At 49.8% G+C, this 25125-nt stretch overlaps 1 long non-coding RNA gene across 1 annotated transcript; it reads right to left on the reverse strand.

The window, feature by feature from the left end:
• Positions 1-3253: 3253 nt before the first annotated feature.
• On the reverse strand, positions 3254-20676 carry LOC132579899 (uncharacterized). The gene is made up of 4 exons (XR_009556019.1): positions 20554-20676; positions 13272-13377; positions 6029-6175; positions 3254-3337 (listed from the first exon to the last, which is right to left on the reverse strand). It is a non-coding gene; the product is annotated as an uncharacterized LOC132579899 (long non-coding RNA).
• Positions 20677-25125: the final 4449 nt, after the last annotated feature.

The raw sequence follows: 25125 nt of genomic DNA on the forward strand, positions 1-25125 counted from the left end.
TGCAAGTGGAGGAGTGGGGAATCAAACCCGGTTCTCCCAGATAAGAGAGCTATGGCTGCCCCAAGACCATTCCAGCAGCTGCAAGTGGAGGAGTGGGGAATCAAACCCGGTTCTCCCAGATAAGAGAGCTATGGCTGACCTAAGGCCATTCCAGCAGGTGCAAGTGGAGGAGTGGGGAATCAAACCCGGTTCTCCCAGATAAGAGAGCTCTGGCTGTCCCAAGGCCATTCCAGCAGCTGCAAGTGGAGGAGTGGGGAATCAAACCCGGTTCTCCCAGACAAGATAGCTCTGGCTGTCCCAAGGCCATTCCAGCAGCTGCAAGTGGAGGAGTGGGGAATCAAACCCGGTTCTTCCAGATAAGAGAGCTCTGGCTGTCCCAAGGCCATTCCAGCAGCTGCAAGTGGAGGAGTGGGGAATCAAACCCGGTTCTCCCAGATAAGAGAGCTCTGGCTGTCCCAAGGCCATTCCAGCAGTGCAAGTGGAGGAGTGGGGAATCAAACCTGGTTCTCCCAGATAAGAGAGCTCTGGCTGACCCAAGTGGAGGAGTGGGGAATCAAACCCGGTTCTCCCAGATAAGAGAGCTCTGGCTGTCCCAAGGCCATTCCAGCAGGTGCCACTGGAGAAGTGGAGACTCAAACCCGCTTCTCCCAGATAAGAGTCTGCACACCTAACCACTACACCAAACTGGCTCTTAACCACTATACCAAACTTAAGGCAACAGAGAGCTGAACAGGGGGGAGGGGGAATCTACCAATCCATCACAAAAGCAACTTCAAAGTAGTTTTTTGGGGATCTGAGACTTACCTGCACCCAAGGATCAGCTCCCATTTCCAGCAAGCAGGCAATTCCACTCCATATCTGATCCTTACGCAGCATCAGAAGCATCCGGGCTTGAGGACTTAAGTCACACTTTCTCAGCCTCATCACAATGGTGGAATGAGACAAAGCCGCACACTGCAAGGGTGTTAAGCCTGTACAGGAAGAGGTGAGAATGCTTTCCTGTGTGTCCAGTCTAACAAAGTCAATGGCTTTAGCCTGGGGTCACTCTGCGGTGGGTCTCACAGAATGGTTTGAGATTGGAGATGGAAACTGATTTAATGGACATTCCCTTTCCACTGGGAACAATGGGAATTGTGAGCCCATAAGAGAAGCTATGTTGGATCAGGCCAATGGCCCATCCTGTCCAACACTCTGTGTCACATAAGAACATAAGAGAAGCCACGTTGGATCAGGCCAGTGACCCCATCCTGTCCAACACTCTGTGTCACATAAGAACATAAGAGAAGCCATGTTGGATCAGGCCAATGGCCCATCCTGTCCAACACTCTGTGTCACATAAGAACATAAGAGAAGCCATGTTGGATCAGACCAATGGCCCATCCAGTCCAACACTCTGTGTCACATAAGAACATAAGAGAAGCCGTGTTGGATCAGGCCAGTGGCCCATCCAGTCCAACACTCTGTGTCACATAAGAGAAGCCATGTTGGATCAGGCCAATGGCCCATCCAGTCCAACACTCTGTGTCACATAAGAACATAAGAGAAGCCATGCTGGATCAGGCCAATGGCCCATCCTGTCCAACACTTTGTGTCACTCAGTGGCCAAAAACCAAAACAAAACCAAGTGCCATCGGAAGGTTCACAAGTGGGGTAGAAGCCTTTCCACTTTGCCCCCTCCCCCAAGCACCAAGAATACAGAGCATCACTGCCCCAGACAGTTCCAGAAATATACTGTGGCTAATAGCCACTGATGGACCTCTGCTCCATATTTTTATCCAGTCCCCTCTTGAAGCTGGCTATGCTTGTAGCTGCCACCACCTCCTGTGGCAGTGAATTCCACATGTTAATCACCCTTTGGGTGAAGAAGTACTTCCTTTTATCTGTTTTAACTCAACTGCTCAGCAATTTCATTGAATACCCACGAGTTCTTGTATTGTGAGAAAGGGAGAAAAGTACTTCTTTCTTTGCTTTCTCCATCCCATGAAATTGCTGAGCAGTCAGGTTAGAATGGATAAAAGGAAGTACTTCTTCACCCAAAGGGTGATTAACATGTGGAATTCACTGCCACAGGAGGTGGCGGTGGCTACAAGCATAGACAGCTTCAAGAGGGGACTGGATCAACATATGGAGCAGAAGTCCATCAATGGCCATTAGCCACAGCTTATTGTTGGAACTCTCCATCCAGGGCAGTGATGTTCTGTATTTTTGGTGCTTTGGGGATGTGTGTGGGGGGACTACAGTGGCAGGGCTTCTAGTGTCCTGGTCCCACTGATGGATAGGGTTGCTAAGTCCAATTCAAGAAATATCTGGGGACTTTGAGGGTGGAGCCAGGAGACATTGGGGGCAGAGCCAGGAACAAGGGTGTGACTTCGCTATTATCATTTATAAATGGAATTAGCACCTGGAAATCTGTATACTACTTGGTTAATTGGAATGTTTTAAAGATAATATGATTTTAAACCCTGTATAATTTTATGAAATGTTGTCAGCCGCCCTGAGCCCGCCTCGGCGGGGAGGGCGGGATATAAATAAAATTTTATTATTATTATTATTGTTATTGGTGCTTGGGGGACACAGTGGGAGGGCTTCTAGTGTGCTGACCCCACTGATGGACCTCCTGATGGCACTTGGGTTTGTTGGCCACTGTGTGACACAGAGTGTTGGACTGGATGGGCCAGTGGCCTGATCCAACATGGCTTCTCTTATGTTCTTATGTCTGGGGCAGTGATGCTCTGTCTTCTTGGTGCTTGGGGGGGGCACAATGGGAGGGCTTCTAGTGTCCTGGCCCCACTGGTGGACCTCCTGATGGCACCTGGGGTTTTTTTTGGCCCCTGTGCGACACAGAGTGTTGGACTGGATGGGCCACTGGCCTGATCCAACATGGCTTCTCTGAAGTTATGTGTGGGTGAGCTCCATGGCACCTATGGGCACCATGCTGGGGACCGTTGAGACAGAATGTTTGTGAAAATTTAAATACAAAAATGGCCTCAGATGAGTGCCCAGCCTATGTCTCCACTGACTGTCACAACAGCTTTTGGTCTGTGGTCTGAAAACACAGCAGGTAGGATGAATGGCTTGGCCTTAAGAGGAGCTGGACTCAAAAATCTGTTCCATGTCTATAGCCAGCTGTGCTGGGATTTCTTTACATGCCCAGAAAGAGAGCAGGCCGGAAGTCAATCCCCTTTGAGCGAGGGATCACATGACTTCTGCCCCTCCACACTGACAGACGCCTCCCATCCCCCACCTCGATAATCAGATGAAGTCTTTTTTGCCTACCCCGATTGTCAGTTGCGTCCACTTCTAAAGGGGTGCCTCCTCTCTGACAGTTTTTAAAGACCTGTAATTTTAAAAAGCGAAATAATAAATATGCATTACAAATCCTGAGCTGGGTTAGCAGCCTGAGAGATTTCTGTATCGTGCCTGGCCTGACTCTTACGACGTACGTGTGCTAAATAATGCAGTTTCAATTCGCTTCAGTGACCTCTGTCTTTTGTAAAAATCGCAGGTTTGTGGGACCCCAGTTTATAGCAGGACGAAAGAGTAGCAAAATGGGAGTTTAAACCTGTCCCCACCCAGTCATTTTCCTGATAGAAAATGGTCTGCAGATTCACTTCAGGTTTGCAAAATGGCAGTGTGTGTGTGTGTGTGTGTTTGTGGGGGGTGTGTGTGTGTGAAGGCTTAACATTCCCACACCACAATCACAAACCAAGTCAGCACCTCACGCGTCTGCTTTTCAAAACAAACTGGGACCGTATACATGGATCTCTCAACACCTGTTCCAGTTTGGTCTCCAGGATTTCTGGAGAAAGCCTCTTAATGGGATGTTATCAGCTAGCTGAAGACACATGACCTTTGGTCAGCTGCTCTCTCTCTCTCCCTCAAACACCAACCTACCTCACAAGGTTGTTGTGAGGACACCATGTAGAAAGAGAGCTGGCAGCCTGAATTTGTTGAAGGAAGGGCAGGATTAAAATGGGGACTGTATGTAGATCTTGGGCAAGGAGTCACTCTAGCCACTTCCTGGAAGGGAAGGGAAGGGAAGGGAAGGGAAGGGAAGGGAAGGGAAGGGAAGGGAAGGGAAGGGAAGGGAAGGGAAGGGAAGGAGAGAGAGGAGAGGAAGAGAGAAAGAGAGAAAGAGAGAAAGAGAGAAAGAGAGAAAGAGAGAAAGAGGGAAAGAGAGAAAGAGAGAAAGAGAGAAAGAAAGAAAGAAAGAAAGAGAGAAAGAAAGAAAGAAAGAAAGAAAGAAAGAAAGAAAGAAAGAAAGAAAGAAAGAAAGAAAGAAAGAATTGCAGATTTACACTCCACCCTTCTCTCTGAATCAGAGACTCAGAGCGGCTTACAATCTCCTATATCTTCTCCCCCCACACAACAGACACCCTGTAAGGTGGGTGAGGCTGAGAGGGCTCCCACAGCAGCTGCCCTTTTGAAGGACAACCTCTGCCAGAGCTATGGCTGACCCAAGGCCATTCCAGCATCTGCAAGTGGAGGAGTGAGGAATCAAACCCGGTTCTCCCAGATAAGAGTCCTCACACTTAACCAGTACACCAAACTGGCTGAAGAAAGAAAGAAAGAAAGAAAGAAAGAAAGAAAGAAAGAAAGAAAGAAAGAAAGAAAGAAAGAAAGAAAGAAAGAAAGAAAGAAAGAAAGAAAGAAAGAAACCAAGGAAATTTCCTTCTATTCATAGGCCAGCGAGATCAGGTGATCCTTGCTAACTCCTATAAATCTCCCAGATCAAGTCTTGCTGGCTACTCTTAGTAGTGCTCCACAGCAGCTGGAGTGGAAACGATCCTTTCCCTCCCTTCTTTTGATAGACCCCTTTCTTTACTTACTATAACTTATAAAAGATCTGCATTTGCATCACACCAGGCAGAAGAAGAGAAAGGGCAGAGACTGGGCAGAGAAGAGGGCCAGGAAGGGCGATGTGGAGGCTGCATCTAATCTTGGTACCCGGGCATTTGTAGAGGGTTCTGGATGAGTGCCCAGCAATCCCTTCAGTAAGAAGTAATTCATAGGCTCACCCTTTCCCCTCCGTCCCTGCTTTCCGGCTCTCCTCCAGCTACTGAATCTTTCTTTGCAATCCATCATCTATATCTTCTTATCCTGCATGCCAGTGTAGCCAAATAAGCACATACAAATACCCATTATTAATTAGCCCCCCCCCCCTCCCCTGGGTTTTATGATTATGATTTGGGCTTGCATGCGTGTGTGTGAGTGTGTAAGTGTGGAGTAGCTTACTGGATTTGATTGCAGAAGGCTCCAGTGAAATAATCTAGGCTGCATGTGTTTGGGCAGTGCTTTCTCTGCTTGAGGTCCAGAAGATCCAGCTAGAGTTGCCATCACCAAGCACTTAAAAATATAAATCCAACAGTTCCGATGTGGAGTAGTGCGGACTTTTGCACTGTCAGACTTCTTCAGGGATTGCATTGTGTAACCAGCCGCTTTTTCTGGAAGCATTACTGTATGTTTCAATGTTGTTGAGTCTTTGTCACAAAAATATGTTTGCACACACTTTGATGTGATAATAAGTATATTTCTGGTGCTGATTGTATTGTTCCAACACCAAGCACTTGGCTGACTCAGCAGACTTTGTATACTCAGTGACAGGGTATATACCCCCCACCCCACCGATGTAGCCAATCTTCCAAGAGCTTACAGTAGGCCCTGTAATTAGAGCCCTTGGAACTTCGTGGCACAGGGTGTTAAAGCTGCAGTACTGCAGTCCTAAGCTCTGCTCACGACCTGAGTTTGATCCCCGGTGGAAGCTGGCTTTTCAGGTAGCTGGCTTGAGGTTGACTCAGCCTTCCATCCTTCCGACATTGGTCAAAGGAGTACCCAGCTTGCTGGGAGGAAAGCTGACTGGGGAAGGAAATGGCAAACCACCTCGTAAAAAAAATCTGCCGTGAAAACGCTGTGAAAGCAACGTCACCCCAGAGTCGGAAATGACTGGTGCTTGCACAGGGGACACCTTTTTTTATTTTCCAAACCAAAGTTAGCAACCATAGCTGCAGTTCTGCTTCCTTTCTCTTACCTCCAGGACTCTTGCATAGCCCTTTTCCGCACACAGGTGCAACGGAGTCTTCTTTGATCCATCTCTCTTGTTGACGTTCGCTCCCAGGGAGACCAGATCACTGACTATAAGGTGGTGGTTCCTTTGAGCGGCTACATGCAATGCAGTCTTCGAAAAGGTAAAGAGAAGGACAGAGAAAAACAAATAATTAAGTGTGTGTGTGTGGGGGGGGGGGGAAGAACATTGCAAGAGAGACTGTCAACATTCATGGAAGATACATCGGTCAATGGCTCCTAGCCATGGTGGCAAAGGGAAACCTCCACATTCAGAGACACTGAGCCTCTAAATCCCAGAACCAGGAAGCAACATGAGCCAGAAGGCCTTGGCCTCTATGCCCTGTTGCTGGCCCTCCAGAGGAACTGGTTGGCCACTGTGTGAGATGGGATGCTGGACTACGTGGACCACTGGTCTGATACAGTGGGGCTCATCTTATGTACTTAAGAAGGCCCCAGACTCTATGCCCTGTTGTTGGCCCTCCAGAGAAACTGGTTGGCCACTGTGTGAGATGGGATGCTGGACTACGTGGACCACTGGTCTGATACAGTGGGGCTCATCTTATGTACTTAAGAAGGCCCCAGACTCTATGCCCTGTTGTTGGCCCTCCAGAGAAACTGGTTGGCCACTGTGTGAGATGGGATGCTGGACTATGTGGACCACTGGTCTGATACAGTGGGGCTCATCTTATGTACTTAAGAAGGCCCCAGACTCTATGCCCTGTTGCTGGCCCTCCAGAGGAACTGGTTGGCCTCTGTGTGAGATGAGATGCTGGACTACGTGGACCACTGGTTTGATCCAGTGGGGCTCGTCTTACGTACCTAAGAAGGCCCCAGACTCTATGCCCTGTTGCTGGCCCTCCAGAGAAACTGGTTGGCCACTGTGTGAGATGGGATGCTGGACTACATGGACCACTGGTCTGATCCAGTGGGGCTCGTCTTATGTACTTAAGAAGGCCCCAGACTCTATGCCCTGTTGTTGGCTCTCCAGAGGAACTGGTTGGCCTCTGTGTGAGATGAGATGCTGGACTACATGGACCACTGGTTTGATCCAGTGGGGCTCGTCTTACGTACCTAAGAAGGCCCCAGACTCTATGCCCTGTTGCTGGCCCTCCAGAGAAACTGGTTGGCCACTGTGTGAGATGGGATGCTGGACTACATGGACCACTGGTCTGATCCAGTGGGGCTCGTCTTATGTACTTAAGAAGGCCCCAGACTCTATGCCCTGTTGTTGGCCCTCCAGAGGAACTGGTTGGCCTCTGTGTGAGATGAGATGCTGGACTACATGGACCACTGGTTTGATCCAGTGGGGTTCGTCTTACGTACCTAAGAAAGCCCCAGACTCTATGCCCTGTTGCTGGCCCTCCAGAGAAACTGGTTGGCCACTGTGTGAGATGCGATGCTGGACTACATGGACCACTGGTCTGATCCAGTGGGGCTCGTCTTACGTACTTAAGAAGGCCCCAGACTCCATGCCCTGTTGCTGGCCCTCCAGAGGAACTGGTTGGCCACTGTGTGAGATGCGATGCTGGACTACATGGACCACTGGTCTGATCCAGTGGGGCTCGTCTTATGTACTTAAGAAGGCCCCAGACTCCATGCCCTGTTGCTGGCCCTCCAGAGGAACTGGTTGGCCACTGTGTGAGATGCGATGCTGGACTACATGGACCACTGGTCTGATCCAGTGGGGCTCGTCTTATGTACTTAAGAAGGCCCCAGACTCTATGCCCTGTTGTTGGCCCTCCAGAGGAACTGGTTGGCCTCTGTGTGAGATGAGATGCTGGACTACATGGACCACTGGTTTGATCCAGTGGGGCTCGTCTTACGTACCTAAGAAGGCCCCCAGACTCTATGCCCTGTTGCTGGCCCTCCAGAGAAACTGGTTGGCCACTGTGTGAGATGGGATGCTGGACTACATGTTGGCCACTCTGTGAGATGGTTTGATCCAGTGGGGCTCGTCTTACGTACCTAAGAAGGCCTTGGCCTCTATGCCCTGTTGCTGGCCCTCCAGAGGAACTGGTTGGCCACTGTGTGAGATGCGATGCTGTACTACATGGACCACTGGTCTGATCCAGTGGGGCTCGTCTTATGTACCTAAGAAGGCCTCAGACTCTATGCCCTGTTGCTGGCCCTCCAGAGGAACTGGTTGGCCACTGTGTGAGATGCGATGCTGGACTACATGGACCACTGGTCTGATCCAGTGGGGCTCGTCTTATGTACTTAAGAAGGCCCCAGACTCTATGCCCTGTTGTTGGCCCTCCAGAGGAACTGGTTGGCCTCTGTGTGAGATGAGATGCTGGACTACATGGACCACTGGTTTGATCCAGTGGGGCTCGTCTTACGTACCTAAGAAGGCCCCAGACTCTATGCCCTGTTGCTGGCCCTCCAGAGAAACTGGTTGGCCACTGTGTGAGATGGGATGCTGGACTACATGGACCACTGTTCTGATCCAGTGGGGCTCGTCTTATGTACTTAAGAAGGCCCCAGACTCCATGCCCTGTTGTTGGTCCTCCAGAGGAACTGGTTGGCCACTCTGTGAGATGGGATGCTGGACTACATGTTGGCCACTCTGTGAGATGGGATGCTGGACTACATGGACCACTGGTCTGATCCAGTGGGGCTCGTCTTATGTACCTAAGAAGGCCCCAGACTCTATGCCCTGTTGTTGGCCCTCCAGAGAAACTGGTTGGCCACTGTGTGAAATAGGATACTGGACTACATGGACCACTGGTCGGATCCAGTGGGGCTCGTCTTATGTACCTAAGAAGGCCCCAGACTCTATGCCCTGTTGTTGGCTCTTCAGAGGAACTGGTTGGCCACTGTGTGAGATGGGATGCTGGACTACATGGACCACTGTTCTGATCCAGTGGGGCTCGTCTTATGTACTTAAGAAGGCCCCAGACTCCATGCCCTGTTGTTGGTCCTCCAGAGGAACTGGTTGGCCACTCTGTGAGATGGGATGCTAGACTACATGTTGGCCACTCTGTGAGATGGGATGCTGGACTACATGGACCACTGGTCTGATCCAGTGGGGCTCGTCTTATGTACCTAAGAAGGCCCCAGACTCTATGCCCTGTTGTTGGCCCTCCAGAGAAACTGGTTGGCCACTGTGTGAAATAGGATACTGGACTACATGGACCACTGGTCGGATCCAGTGGGGCTCGTCTTATGTACCTAAGAAGGCCCCAGACTCTATGCCCTGTTGTTGGCTCTTCAGAGGAACTGGTTGGCCACTGTGTGAGATGGGATGCTGGACTACATGGACCACTGTTCTGATCCAGTGGGGCTCGTCTTATGTACTTAAGAAGGCCCCAGACTCCATGCCCTGTTGTTGGTCCTCCAGAGGAACTGGTTGGCCACTCTGTGAGATGGGATGCTGGACTACATGTTGGCCACTCTGTGAGATGGGATGCTGGACTACATGGACCACTGGTCTGATCCAGTGGGGCTCATCTTATGTACCTAAGAATGCCCCAGACTCTATTCCCTGTTGTTGGCCCTTCAGAGGAACTGTTTGGCTGCTGTGCAAGACAGGATACCGGACCAGATGGACCACTGGTCTGATCCAGCAGAGCTTTTCTTATGTTCTTAGGAAGGCCTTGGCCCTGTTGTTGGCCCTCCAGAGGTACTGGTTGGCAACTATGAGAGACAGGAGGCTGCACTAGATGGACCACCAGTCTGATCAAGCAGGACTCGTCTGATATTCTTATTCGAAGTTAACCTTACAACTGTGCCTTGATCATCAGCGCAACAATGTTCCGCCTTAGGCCACCTAGAGTGCTGTTTTCTAATCTGCGGGTTGGTGCCAAAATAAGCAAGCATTGCTTGTAAACGAACGTAGCTTGTGTCAGATAAGATTCTGAGTGATGCTTCCTCTTGAACAAGGTAGCAAACAAGATCTCTCTCCAGTGCAGTGATTTTGGGGACATTCCTAAGTTCACATGGAGATAGTGGAAGGTGTAGTCAAGCTGCCACTGACTTAAGGCAACACCCATAGGATTCTGAAGGTAAGAGAAATGCAGAGGGGGTTTGCCATTGCCTGCCTCTAGCAACCTGGGACTTCTTGGGCGGTTTCCCATCCAAATACTAACAGGGTTGACCCTGCTTATCTTCCGGGATTCTACAAGATCAGATAGCCTAGGCCAGGGGTGTCGGACATATGGCCCAGGGGCCAAATCAGGCCCCCAGATGTCTCCTGTCAGGCCCCTGAGCAACTGACTGTTATCTGCTTCCTTCTTCCTCTCTCTTACTTGCTTCTGCATCACAGCTTGTTTTGCCAGGCTTGTTCAACAGCATAGGAGCTACAGAGCAAAACCTCTATTTTCTCCATTGGCTGAGGCTCCTCCCTTGGGAGGGAAAAGTGGGGGAGAGATAGCTTGCTTTGCCAGGGCCTCTCAATCGCATAGCAGAGCTACTGAGCCAAGCTGCTTTTCCTTCTATTGGCTGAGACTCCTCCCCTTCCAAGTTCCCTGGGGAAGGAGGAAAAGAGCCAAAGCTTCCTTTGCTCAGTTCCCTGGATTGCATGGGAGAGCTACAAAGAAAGCACCTTTAAGACCAACAAGTGCTTATATTTTAAGCATGTTTTAAGTTTAAAAAAAAAAATCTTTACTCGTGTTTGTGTCCTTTATAAAATTTATATCTCCGCTACTTAATCTTAAATAGATACACACATGACCTGGCCTGACAAGCTCTCATTTATGTCAGATCTGGCCGTTGTCACGTTCTCAGGGTGCAGGCAGGCAGGCAGGAGTCCCAAGCCAGCCCAAGGTCAAAGTCCAGAAAGTCCAGCAGGAGCCAAGTCACCAATGCAGAATCACAAACCGGAATCAGAAGTTAATGTCCAAAAGCCAAAAGCTCAGGGTGCCAAGGAAATCAAGCAGGAAGGAACGTGGATGCAAGCAAGAGAATAGACTTGTTGCTTCCACAAGGTTACCAGGTCCCGAGTGGGAGTTATATGGGAGTCTCAATCAGCCTGCTCCCTGGGTGGCAGTGACTCTGCTAGAACTCAGGGCTGAGAGACCTGAAGCCTCGGCGTGCCTCATGTCTTCGCTCTGAAAGTTCTTTCCGGAGCCTGCTTTGAACGCTTGAGATGGGAGGAGGAGAGCTTGGAGGAGATTGATCATCAAGAGCTGACACTGGTGCTTGGAGAGTGATTGATGGGCCAGCTGCTGTTTGTTCAGCTGAGGAACTGGCTGGCAACTCTTCCAGGTCTGTTAACCCTTCCAGCTCCTCCTCGTCAGGGCTCATGACAACCCTCATAATAAATGAGTTTGACACCCCTGGCCTAGGCCATTCGGGTCAAGACGAACTGCATGCCATCAAGGCACAAGAGACTCACGATGGCCCCAAGACCATGGGGTTTTCAAGACATCAGCAGAGGTGGCTTGCCATTGCCTGCTTCTGCATAGCAACCCTGGACTTCCTTGGTGGTCCCCCATACAAACACTAGCCAGGATCTACCCTGCTTAGCTTCTGAGATCTGACAAGATCAGGCTGTCCTGGGCTATCCAGGTTAGAGCAAGCTCAGGTGTCCTTTGCATGGGAGAGCCAGTTTGGTGTAGTGGTTAAGTGTGCGGACTCTTATCTGGGAGAACCGGGTTTGATTCCCCACTCCTCCACTTGCAGCTGCTGGAATGGCCTTGGGTCAGCCTTGCTGTTTTTGGCGGGGCGGGCACTTTCAACAAGCAGCAGCAGAATACGCATGAGTAGACCTTCCCTGTGATGTGAGGGCGCTTGCCTCTTCTTTGGACTGGAGCCCTCCCTGGCTGGCAGATCTGCTGCAGTCCTTGCAAACAAGCAAGGGTTGCCAATTCCGGATTGGGAAACACCTGGAGATTTTAGGGGTGGAGCCTCCAGATTCAAGGTCTCAAAGAAGAAAGGAGGTATGCAATTCCTCCAATCCCCCCAGGATTTGGGGGGAAGAGAGGGAAACCGGTCTCTGTAGTCTGGAGATCAATTGCCATTACAGTAGATCTCCAGGACACACCTGGTGATTGGCAACCCTAAACAGTGGGTCCAGAGGAGAGGGCTGAGACACCCTACCTCTTTCACTTGATCTGGGGCTCAACTCAAAAAAGGGGGCTGAGAATAGTTCTCTGAATGCCATTTCTGGGAGGAGGCTTTGGGTCTGAAGAAGAAAAGCAGAGGTCCATCGGTGGCTCTCAGCCACAGCGTATTGTTGGAACTCTCTGTCTGGGGCAAGTGATACTCTGTATTCTTGGTGCTTGGGAGGGGCAACAGTGTGAGGACTTCTAGTGTCCTGGCCCCATTGGTGGACCTCCTGATGGCACCTGGTTTTTTTGGCCACTGTGTTGGACTGGATGGGCCATTGGCCTGATCCAACATGGCTTCTCTTATGTTCTTCTGTGACACAGAGTGTTGGACTGGATGGGCCATTGGCCTGATCCAACATGGCTTCTCTTATGTTCTTCTGTGACACAGAGTGTTGGACTGGATGGGCCATTGGCCTGATCCAGCATGGCTTCTCTTATGTTCTTATGTGACACAGAGTGATGGACTGGATGGGCTGTTGGCCTGATCCAACATGGCTTCTCTTATGTGACCCAGAGTGTTGGACTGGATGGGCCGTTGGCCTGATCCAACATGGCTTCTCTTATGTTCTTATGTGACACAGAGTGTTGGACTGGATGGGCCATTGGCCTGATCCAACATGGCTTCTCTTATGTTCTTATGTGACACAGAGTGTTGGACTGGATGGGCCATTGGCCTGATCCAACATGGCTTCTCTTATGTTCTTATGTGACACAGAGTGATGGACTGGATGGGCTGTTGGCCTGATCCAACATGGCTTCTCTTATGTGACCCAGAGTGTTGGACTGGATGGGCCGTTGGCCTGATCCAACATGGCTTCTCTTATGTTCTTATGTGACACAGAGTGTTGGACTGGATGGGCCATTGGCCTGATCCAACATGGCTTCTCTTATGTTCTTAAGAATGAAATGAGCTGTTGAGAAACAATACAGAACGACGTTTGAGTCCAGTGGCGCCTTTAAGACCAATGAAGCTTAGTTTTGTGTATAAGCTTCCGTGTTCGATTGCTTCAGACCAACACAACTACCCACCTGATTCTATGTTAAGAAACAGCTCTGTTTTGTTGCAGGGAAGTATGACAATGGTTGCATAAGCATGGTTTCAGCAGCACACATCATATATTCTGAGGCTCAGAACTGATCCCAGCTCTTTCCTCCTACCTGCTTCCTCGCATCCTCCTCGTCAATTCTGTCCAGAAGGGCCAGCCTCCAAGCCAGGTAGTATCCCAGGGCCCTCTTCCCCTGGGCGACAGCCTTGTGCAGCAACCTGGAAGGAAAGGGAAGGGGTTTGTAAAGACGAGACAGCGAGGACATGCATGTTCAGAGAGGATGGGTACTCCTCAGACATCGGCAAGGAAGGAAGGAAGGAGGGCTTGAAGTCAGAAGAGGGCTCTGGGCATCATACAGTTTTCCCAAAATCACTCTAAGTATCTCGATCAGGGGTGGCCAAACTGCGGCTCGGGAGCCACATCTTGTGTGGCTTTCGAAGCCCCCCTGCCCCCACCTTTTGCATTTGTCTCGTTGCATCATTTCTCCAAACCAAGCCAGCCAGCAGCTTGGAGAATGCATTTCAAGTTAAAGTTGCTTTCTTTCCGCCTCCCTCCCTCCTCTTAAAACATCTGATGTTCATGTTTTGCAGCTCTCAAACATCTGAAGTGGCTCTCATATTAAGCAAACTTGGCCACCCCGGATCTAGATTCCCTTTCTTTCTCTCTTTCAGTGGTGTTTCAATTCACATAATACACATAATTGTCCCTCTGGAAGAAATTGACCTTTGATTAAGAGTTAGTATTGAGCGGCCTAACCTTGGATGGCCCAGACGAGGCTGATTCCATTAGATCCCAGAAGATAAGCAAGGGCAACCCTGGTTAGTGCTTGGATGGGAGACCACCAAGGAAGTCCAGGGTCACTACACAGAGGCAAAATAGGAGTCGACTGCACCTTTAAGACCAACTTAGTTTTATTCAGAACGTAAGCTTTCGTGCGCTCTCTAAGCACACTTCATCGGACGAGGAATCCGGCACAGTGAGCAAAGCCACGCATAGCTGGTAGTCGGTGGCTCAGAATGCAAACGGGTACAAATTTAAGATCCAATGACAGTATAGTAAAATTATCTGGTAGGGAGCGGTGTGGAATGCAAAATGGTACAAATTTAAGATTCAATGCCAGAATAGTAAAATTAACAAACTGAGCAAACCTTTGATCCAAGTAGCGCGAGCATGCAAAAGCAATAAGACAGTAATATGTCAAAATGCGAGAACGTCTGTTCATAACTATATCGTATTAAGCCTGCGTCAAAAGGAAGGTATTTATATCTCAATATAAATATTATATTTTTGATATTTAATATAATTATATCATGATCAATTTGTTAATTGAGCATAACTGAGCATAATATAATTTGTTATAATAATTATATTCTGCTCAATTTGATATTTAATATAATTATATTATGCTCAATTATATTATGCTCAAAATGCTAATTTGTACCATTTTGCATTCTACACCACTCCCTACCAGATAATTTTACTATGCTGTCATTGGATCTTAAATTTGTACCTGTTTGCATTCTGAGCCACTGAGTACCAGCGATGTGTGGCTTTGCTCACTGTGCCGGATTCCTCGTCCGATGAAGCGTGCTTAGAGAGCGCACGAAAGCTTACGCTATGAAGAAAACTAAGTTGGTCTTAAAAGGTGCAACTTGACTCCTATTTTGTTCTGCTTCAGACCAACACAGCTGACTACTTGGATCTATACCCTAAGGCAGGCAATGGCCAGCCACCTCTGAACGTCTCTTGCCTTGAAAACCCCATGGGACTGCAGTCGCTGTATTTGCCTGTGATGTAGATGGCCAAGGTTAATCCAATCTCATCAGATCTCAAAAGCTCAAGCAGGCTCAGCCTTAGTTAGTACTTGGATGGGAGACCACCAAGGAAGCCCAGGGTTGCTACGCAGAGGCAGCCAAGGGCAGACCACCTCTGTTCCTTTCTGCTCTGACTTGCATAGCCCAGGCTGGCCCGATCTCATCAGATCTCAGAAGCGAATCAGGGTCAGCCCTGGTTAGTACTTGAATGGGAGTCCACCAAGGAAGCTCAGGGTTGCTACGCAGAGGCAGAGTTGCTTTGCCTTGCCTTGGGTGGCCCAGGCTGGTCTGATCTCCTCAGATCTCAGAAGCAAAGCAGGGTCAGCCCTGGTTACTTGAATGGGAGTCCACCAAGGAAGCTCAGGGTTGCTACGCAGAGGCAGAGTTGCTTTGCCTTGCCTTGGATGGCCCAGGCTGGTCCGATCTCCTCAGATCTCAGAAGCAAAGCAGTGTCAGTCCTGGTTACTTGAATGGGAGTCCACCAAGGAAGCTCAGGGTTGCTACGCAGAGGCAGAGTTGCTTTGCCTTGCCTTGGATGGCCCAGGCTGGTCCGATCTCCTCAGATCTCAGAAGCAAAGCAGTGTCAGTCCTGGTTACTTGAATGGGAGTCCACCAAGGAAGCTCAGGGTTGCTACGCAGAGGAAGAGTTGCCTTGCCTTGCCTTGGGTGGCCCAGGCTGGTCTGATCTCCTCAGATCTCAGAAGCAAAGCAGGGTCAGTCCTGGTTACTTGAATGGGAGTCCACCAAGGAAGCTCAGGGTTGCTACGCAGAGGCATAGTTGCCTTGCCTTGCCTCGGATGGCCCAGGCTGGTCTGATCTCCTCAGATCTCGGAAGCGAAGCAGTGGTGGCCCTGGCAGGTACTTGGATGAGAGACTTCCAGGGGTCGCTGTGCAGAGGCAGGCAATGGCAAACCACCTTTGCTCCTCTCCTGCCTTGAAAATTCTACGGGGTGAGCTTAAGTTGCCTGCGTCTTCATGGCACTTTCTATTGGGTGGCTCCCAGGCTGCAGTACAAAGGAGGCTGTTGCTTTAACATTCTCACCTGGAGACAATTCTCCCCATCCCAAAGTCTGGTCTCACGGTCTTACAGCTGGGCAGTCTACTTCAAGACCACAGGACCAGAAGAAACACAGGCGAGGTGGATTGGCCATTTAACTTACAGGCAGGGCTTTTTCTGTAGCAGGAACTCCTTTGCCTATTAAGTCACACCCCCTGATGTAGCCAATCCTCCTGGAGCTTACAGTAGGTCCTGTATGAAGAGCCCTGTAAGCTCTTGGAGGATTGGCTACATCAAGGGGGTGTGGCCTAATAGGCAAAGGAGATCCTGCTACAAAAAAGCCCTGCTTACAGGGGAATTTCCCCAGGCGGTCCCCGCTCTAGAGGGGCGAATGGCAGCCAAGTCCCAGCAACTCCACCAACCCTTCCGGGGCCAAGTTGGCTCAGATCCTTCACTGATAATCAGGGTCAGCACATCCCTTGTCCCCAAGGATGCCAGCTCAGGGTTGGGGAAATACCTGGAGATTTTGGGGGTGGGGCCTGGGAAGGGTGGGGTTTTGGGAGGGGCTTCAATGGGATCTAAAGCCATAGAGTCCAACTTCCAAAGCGGCCATTTTCTCCAGGTGAACTGATCTGTCACCTGGAGATCAGTTGTCATCCCGGGAGGTCTCCAGCCATCACCTGGCGATTAAACCACCTGGAGATTGGCAACCCTGCTTGTCCCACCCGTGCAGCTGCTATTTTGTGAGAGGGGCCAGAGGAGAAGCTGCTGTCACTGTCGTTAAGGCTGCCAACTCTGAATTCAACATTAGGAAGAACTTCCTGACCATTAGAGCGGTTCCTCAGTGGAACAGGCTTTCTTGGGAGGTGGTGGGCTCTCCTTTGAACATAAGAACATAAGAGAAGCCATGTTGGATCAGGCCAATGGCCCATCCAGTCCAACACTCTGTCACATAAGAACATAAGAGAAGCCATGTTGGATCAGGCCAATGGCCCATCCAGTCCAACACTCTGTGTCACATAAGAACATAAGAGAAGCCATGTTGGATCAGGCCAATGGCCCATCCAGTCCAACACTCTGTGTCACACAGTGACAAAAAAAATTATATATATATATATATATATATATATATATATATATATATATATATATATATATATATATACACACACACACACACACACACACATATATATATATACACACTGTGGCTAACAGCCACTGATGGACCTCTGCTCCATATTTTTATCTAACCCCCTCTTGAAGCTGGCTATGCTTGTAGCCGCCACCACCTCCTGTGGCAGTGAATTCCACTCTTTGGGTGAAGAAGTACTTCCTTTTATCCGTTTTTAAATAGAGGCTGGATGGCCACCTGACAGCAACGCAGATCCTATGAATTTAGGGGGAGGGGGAATTTAGGGGCATAGTGCAGGGGGTTGGACTAGATGACCCTGGACGGTACCTTTCAACTCTACAATTCTAATTCCTGGAAATTTGCAGGTGGACCTGAGAAGGTCAGGATTTAGGCAGGGGAGGGACCTCAGTGTGTGTGTGTGTGTGGGGGGGGTAATGACATGAGTCTGATTCCCCCAAGGGAGCCATTTTCTCCAGGGGAACTGATCTCTGGACTGGAGACCAGCTGCAATTCCAGCAGAACTGCAGGTCCCACCTGGAGGTTGGCAACCCTATTTTGGTAGCTCTCCGTTCTCAGCTGGGCTTCTCTCCGAGGCCATTTTATCTTCCTGGTTTGCTCCAGAACACAAAGCCCAATGCCCTGTTGCACGGGACAACTTCAAACAGGGCTACAACGGGCAACGCTAAGCCAGCACAAAGTGTCACTCCGATTTAGATTAAAAAAAAAAACCCTCAAGACATAAAATTGTGAATGTGGCAGCTGATGTTGCTAGGTAGCACCCGGGGATCTCTTGCCACTTCTCCTGGAGGAAAGGGCTGCTTCGGAAGGTGGACTCTGAGGTCCCCTCCTTCCAGCCCTGCCCTGCCCTGCCCTCCCCTGGTTCCATGCCCCAAATCTGCAGGCATTTCCCAAAACACAGCTGGCGACTCTATGACGCGCATCCTAGCACTGAGCCCCATCACGCGCTACGGGATCAAAGCAGTTTTCAGGCTCCCCTTTCAGTCCCTGGAACTTGCCTGCTGACCTCTGGAAATGACGATTTCCTTTGTTTACCGGGAGGTCTGGTAAGCACATATTTGCAATTTCGACACGCCTCGTTGGATTCAAGGGGGTCATAAAGTTTGATGGCTTTCGCTTTTAATTCCAGGGAATCAGCCACTCCCTCGTTCTGAGGAAGCGAACGATACTCCCTGCCAACCAACTTGGTTTCCAAGTAACCTTCCCACCTTGTTTTATGGCCGCATGAGTTGGTTCGGCGGCGGGGGGGGGGGGGGGGGGGGGGGAGGGGGGGCAAAGAAAGAAGCGAAATTTTATCCCTACGAATAGGGTTGCCAATCCCCAGGTGGGGGCAGGGATCCCCGGTTTGGAGGCCTCCCCCCGCTTCAGGGTCGTCAGAAAGCGGGGGGAGGGGAGGCAAATGTCTGCTGGGAACTCTATTATTCCCTATGGAGATTTATTCCCATAGAAAATCCTGGAGAATTGATCTGCGGGTATCTGGGGCTCTGGGGGGGCTGATTTTTGGGGTAGAGGCACACCGAATTTTCAGTATAGCATCTAGTGCCTCTCCCAAAAATACCTCCCAAGTTTCAAAAAGATTGGACCAGGGGGTCCAATTCTATGAGCCTCAAAAGAAGGTGCCCCTATCCTTCATTATTTCCTGTGGAAGGAAGGAATTGAAAAGGTGTGCCATCCCTTTAAATGTGAGGGCCAGAACTCCCTTTGGAGTTCAATTATGCTTGTCACAGCCTTGCTCTTGGCTCCACCCCTAATGTTTCCTGGCTCCACCCCCGAAGTCTCCTGGCTCCACCCCCAAAGTCCCCAAATATTTATTGAATTGGACTTGGCAACCCTACCTATGGACCAGAGAACAATGGTAAGCATCGAACTGCAAGGAATTTGATCGTGGCACCTGTCGGGAGTGGAGTTGCCAACTAATTACAACTAATATCCAGACAACAGAGATCAGTTCCACTGGAACTTTGGAGGGTGGCCTCTATGTAGGGTTGTCAGGTCCAAGTCAAGAAATATCTGGGGGTGGGGGCCAGGAGACATTGGGGGTGGAGCCAGGAGCAAGGTTGTGACAAGCATCGTTGGACTCCAAAGGGAGTTCTGGCCAGTTTGGTGTAGCGGTTAAGTGTGCGGACTCTTATCTGGGGGGAACCGGGTTTGATTCCCCACTCCTCCACTTGCAGCTGCTGGAACGGCCTTGGGTCAGCCAGAGCTCTGGCAGAGCTGTCCTTGTGAGAGCCAGTCTGGTGTAGTGGTTAAGTGCGTGGACTCTTATCTGGGAGAACTGGGTTTGATTCCCCACTCCTCCACTTGCACCTGCTGGCATGGCCTTGGGTCAGTCATAGCTCTGGCAGAGGTTGTCCTTGAAAGGGCAGCTGCTGTGAGAGCTCTCTCAGCCCCACCCACCTCACAGGGTGTCTGTTGTGGGGGAGGAAGGTAAAGGAGATTGTGAGCCGCTCTGAGACGGAGGGTGGGATATAAATCCAGTATCTTCTTCTTCACATTGAAAGGGACCGCGCACCTTTTAAATGCCTTCCTCCATTGGAAATAATGAAGGATAGGAGCACCTTCTTTGAGGCTTATAGGATTAGATCCCCTGATCCAATCTTTCTGAAACTTGGAGGGTGTTTTGAGGGAGAGGCAGTGGATGCTATATTGAAAATATGTGTCTCTACCTTAAACAACAGCCCCCTCAGAGCTCCAGATACCCCTAGATGAATTCTCCATTATTCCCTATGGGAACCAGTCTCCATAGGGAATAATGAAATGGCCAGCAGACATGGCCACCAGCCCTCCCCTCCCCCTGCTTTCTGATGACCCTGGGGGACGGCCTCCAAACTGGGGAATCCCCTGCCTGCACCTGGGGATTGGACTACACTGAAAAACTGTTTGCGAAATAAACTGCTTCACAAAAACTTACAACTTTGAAAACTGTACCCTATTGCATTCAAAGAATTCACCTGGGGATTAGCAACCCTACCTCTATAACAGGGGTGGCCAACTGTAGCTCTCCAGATGTTTTTTTGCCTACAACTCCCATCAGCCCAGCCTTGGCCATGCTGGCTGGGGCTGATGGGAGCTGTAGGCAAAAAACATCTGGAAAGCTACCGTGGGCCACCCCTGCTCTATGACATTATACCCCTGTGAGGTCCCTCCCTCTCCAAGCCCCGCCTTCCCCAGGCTCCACCCCCTAGGCTTGCCAGAAAGCAAGCAGACGTATCCGGAGTGGAATTCTCGCAGGAGCTCCTTTGCATATTAGGCCACACACCCCTGATGCAGCCAATCTCCAGGAGCTGACAAGGCTCTTTTTTGCAAGCTCTCAGAGGATTGGCTACATCAGGGGTGTGTGGCCTAATATGCAAAGGAGCTCCTGCTAGAATTCCACCCCTGGACGTATCATTGTGAATATTGTCAGAAGCAAACCGAGCCACCCACAGACCTGTTCCCATTTGTGTCCGGCGTCAGCAACCTCTCCTGCGGGACGCTCCTCAGCCAGCTCTCCGCTTGGTGGAGTTGGAACTGGAAGAAAGACACAGACGAGGGGTCCCGCCCCCCGAAAGAGGAGTTGTTCTCCAGAGGTTCCGACACGTGCCCTGGGGGATTGTGGCCCTGAGGCCTCAGCTCACCAGCCAAACTTTGGCAATGCCCCATAGTCTTCAGGAAACTATAATGCCCCTGTTCTTGCCTGGCTTCCCTGTGTGAGCGTAGCTGCCTGGTGCTAGGACTCAGGCACTGCTGCATCGTTCTGTCATCAGGTCTGTTCCAACATTTGGCGCATTCCTGCCGCAACACACCAGGGGTTGAACAATGTTGCTGAAATCTGGTAGAATCCCAGCTGATTCCCAGTTGATTCCCATCCAGCTGTGGGTTGCCATCAGCTTCCCAGCAGAGAGGCTGAAATCCTGGGGACGCGCCGTCCAGGTGTGGCTGAGACATCCCCGTCTCTAGTCTGGAACGACTCTTGTTCAGGTCTTCCTCCAGGACTTCCACCAGGATATCCAGGTCTTCCACGCTTTTTGTAGTTATCCGGAATGATGCCTCTTCTAAAAGAGAGAATAAGAGATTAATCCGCGGCGTGAGTTGTCCGGCTCCGTCCTGTGCTTCGCCTCGGAAATTCTGGCCACCGAAAAGCAGAAAATATCCACGTACCGGTTTGTGACACTTCTCCAAATTGAGTCTTTTTTTCCCTGTGTGAGATGACGAGAAAAGAAGATATTCAAGAACCCACTGAACCATTGGCAATCCGTCTAATTTTTAAAGTAGCGATGATTATAATGGTAAGATCTGATTATAATTGCTAGAGGCAATTACATTCTCAGGAATTCTTGTGGCAAGGTGTAAGAGCCCAGCCCAGTGGGATAGCAGACTGTACTCAAGGTGCCATTCTTGAATCAAAGATTTCTCAAGGTCACTGGCCCTCCAAAGGGGGGATTCTTTACCTTTTCTTCCTGGAGCTGTTTTACCTCTGGCTTCACTGATGTCTCCTGAGGGGGGAGGGAGAGATAATAAATTTTCATCGTTGTAATCTTGATTAGCTAGCTAATTCTGAGTGTACGCTGCAAAGCTTGCAAGAAGAATGCAAAGCTGACATTACTAAATACAACAACAACAACAACAACAACAACATTTATATGGAATTTAGGGGTTGCCAACTTCCAGGTAGTGGCTGGCGATCTGGAATTCCAACCATCATCTCCTGCCAACATAAGAACATAAGAGAAGCCATGTTGGATCGGGCCAGTGGTCCATCCAGTCCAACACTCTGCGTCGCGCAGTGGCCAAAAAACCAGATGCCATCAGGAGGTCCACCAGTGGGGCTAGGACACTAGAAGCCCTCCCACTGTGCCCCACCAAGCACCAAGAATACAGAGCATCACTGCCCCAGACATAAGAACGTAAGAGAAGCCATGTTGGATCAGGCCAATGGTCCATCCAGTCCAACAGTCTGTGTCACACAGTGGCCAAAAAAACCAGGTGCCATCAGGAGGTCCACCAGTGGGTTCAGGGACACTAGAAGCCCTCCCACTGTGCCTTCCCAAGCACCAAGAATACAGAGCATCTCTGCCCCAGACAAAGAGTTCCCCTGGGAGGAGGGAATGCTGCTTTGAAAGTTGGTCTCTATGGCATTGTACCCCACTGAGGTCCCTTCCCTTTCCAAACCTCACCCTCTCCATGTTTTCAAGGAGCAATGATTAAAATTGTAAGATCTGATTATCATTGCTCGAGGCAAATGCAAGCACCCGCCCCAGTGGAATAGTAGACAGGAGAGATCAAAGATTTCTCAAGTTCATTGGTCCTCAAAGGGAACGACTCCCCAAATCTCCAGGAATTTCCCAACCCTGAGCTGGCAACGTTAGCATGGGTGGTCAAAAAGGCAGGAGAAGAAGAAGAAGATTGCAGATTTATGCCCCGCCCTTCTCTCTGAATCAGAGACTCAGAGCGGTTTACAATCTCCTATATCTTCCTCCTGCACAACAGACACCCTGTGAGGTGGGTGTGGCTGAGAGGGCTCTCACAGCAGCTGCCCTTTCAAGGACAACCTCTGCCAGAGCTACGGCTAACCCAAGGCCATTCCAGCAGCTGCAAGTGGAGGAGTGGGGAATCAAATCAGGTTCTCCCAGATAAGAAGAAGACTGCAGATTTATACCCTGCCCTTCTCTCTGAATCAAGAGGACTCAGAGTGGCTTACAATCTCTTATATCTTCTCCCCCACAACAGACACCCTGTGAGGTGAGTGAGACTGAGAGGGCTCTCCCAGAAGCTGCCCTTTCACGGACAGCTCTACAAGAGCTATGGCTGACCCAAGGCCATTCCAGCAGCTGCAAGTGTAGGAGAGGGGAATCAAACACGGTTCTCCCAGATAAGAGTCTGTGCACTTAACTGCTACTCCAAACTGGCTCTCAGGAGACAGTCATCCTGTGAGGTCAACGTGGCAGATGCGGTTCAATGTGGCCAAGTGCAAAGTAATGCACATTGGGGCCAAGAATCCCAGCTACAAATACAAGTTGATGGGGTGTGAACTGGCAGAGACTGACCAAGAGAGAGATCTTGGGGTCGTGGTAGATAATTCACTGAAAATGTCAAGACAGTGTGCGTTTGTAATAAAAAAGGACAACGCCATGCTGGGAATTATTAGGAAGGGAATTGAAAACAAATCAGCCAGTATCATAATGCCCCTGTATAAATCGATGGTGCGGTCTCATTTGGAGTACTGTGTGCAGTTCTGGTCGCCGCACCTCAAAAAGGATATTATAGCATTGGAGAAAGTCCAGAAAAGGGCAACTAGAATGATTAAAGGGCTGGAGCACTTTCCCTATGAAGAAAGGTTGAAACGCTTGGGGTTCTTTAGCTTGGAGAAACGTCGACTGCGGGGTGACATGATAGAGGTTTACAAGATAATGCATGGGATGGAGAAAGAGAAAGAAGTACTTTTCTCCCTTTCTCACAATACAAGAACTCGTGGGTATTCAATGAAATTTCTGAGCAAACAGGTTCAAACGGATAAAAGGAGGTACTTCTCCACCCAAAGGGAGGTGGTGGCGGCCACAAGCATAGCCACCTTCAAGAGGCGGTTAGATAAAAATATGGAGCAGAGGTCCATCAGTGGCTACTAGCCACAGTGTGTATGTGGCCAAAAAAATATTATATATATATATATATATATATATATATATATATATATATATATATATATATATATATATATATATATATATATATATAAATAAATTTTTGACCACTGTGTGACACAAAGTGTTGGACTGGATGGGCCATTGGCCTGATCTAACATGGCTTCTCTTAGGTTCTTATGAGGTGGGTGGGGCTGAGAGAGCTCTGACAGAAGCTGCTCTTTCAGGGACAACTCTGCGAGAGCGATGATTAACCCAAGGCCATTCCAGCAGCTGCAAGTGGAGGAGTGGGGAATCAAACCCGGTTCTCCCAGATGAAAGTCTGCACACTTAACCACTACACCAAACTGGTCATAGGTGGAATTCTGATTCCTCCTCCAGCAAGCGATGGGAAAAGTCTAGTGATGGTGCCTCTCTCAGGTGGAGACAAATTCTAGGTACAGCACCAAGGCACTGCAGAGTCCTGCCCAGCTGCAATGAGTGGTCAAAATTTTTCTTGGGAGAAGACCCTTTTCTTCAAGGCACAGCTGGTTGGGATGCTATAGTTGCCATGGCGATAGCAAAGCCTTGTTTCTGCTGTCAGGGACCAACTTCTAGTGGATACTGGCACCTCTCCATGGAGCCAAGGGGTTGTATTTTCCATGGCAACTATGTCTTCAAGTCGCATACAATGTCCCGAGGAGGGTGGCAGATTGTGGGTTCCAGAACCGTGGGCAGGGAAGGGCAGAGGGCAGGAGAGGTGCATGGGTGGGGGGTCAGCAGCAATGGGCCCCAACAGAATCCCTGGGACCCAGCAATTGTTACCCCTCAGCTTTTGCTGATCCACATATGCTAGGGTTGCCAAGTCCAATTCAAGAAATATCTGGGGACTTTGAGGGTGGAGCCAGGAAACATTGGGGGTGGAGCCAGGAGCAAGGTCATGACAAGCATAATTGAACTATAAAGGGAGTTCTGGCCAATACATTTAAAGGGACCGCCACCTTTTAAATGCCTCCCTTCATTTGGAAATAATTACGGATAGGGGCAGGTTTTGGGGGGCTCATAGAATTGGACCCTCTGGTCCAATCTTTTTGAAATGTGGAGGAGAGGCATCAGATGCTGTGCTGAACATGTGGTGCCTCTACCTCAAAAAACAGCCCCTCCAGACCCCCAGATACTTGTAGATTAATTATCCATTATACCCTATGGCAGGGGTGGCCATCGGTAGCTCTCCAGATGTTTTTTGCCTAAAACTCACATCAGCCCCAGCCATTGGCCATGCTGGCTGGGGCTGATGGGAGTTGTAGGCAAAAAACATCTGAAGAGCCACCACTGGCCACCCCTGCCCTATGGAAATCGGTTTCCATAGGGAATAACGGAGCTCCCAGCAGACATCCCCCCCC

Source organism: Heteronotia binoei, chromosome 12 (assembly GCF_032191835.1).
Source record: "Heteronotia binoei isolate CCM8104 ecotype False Entrance Well chromosome 12, APGP_CSIRO_Hbin_v1, whole genome shotgun sequence".
NCBI classification, from domain to species: domain Eukaryota; kingdom Metazoa; phylum Chordata; class Lepidosauria; order Squamata; family Gekkonidae; genus Heteronotia; species Heteronotia binoei.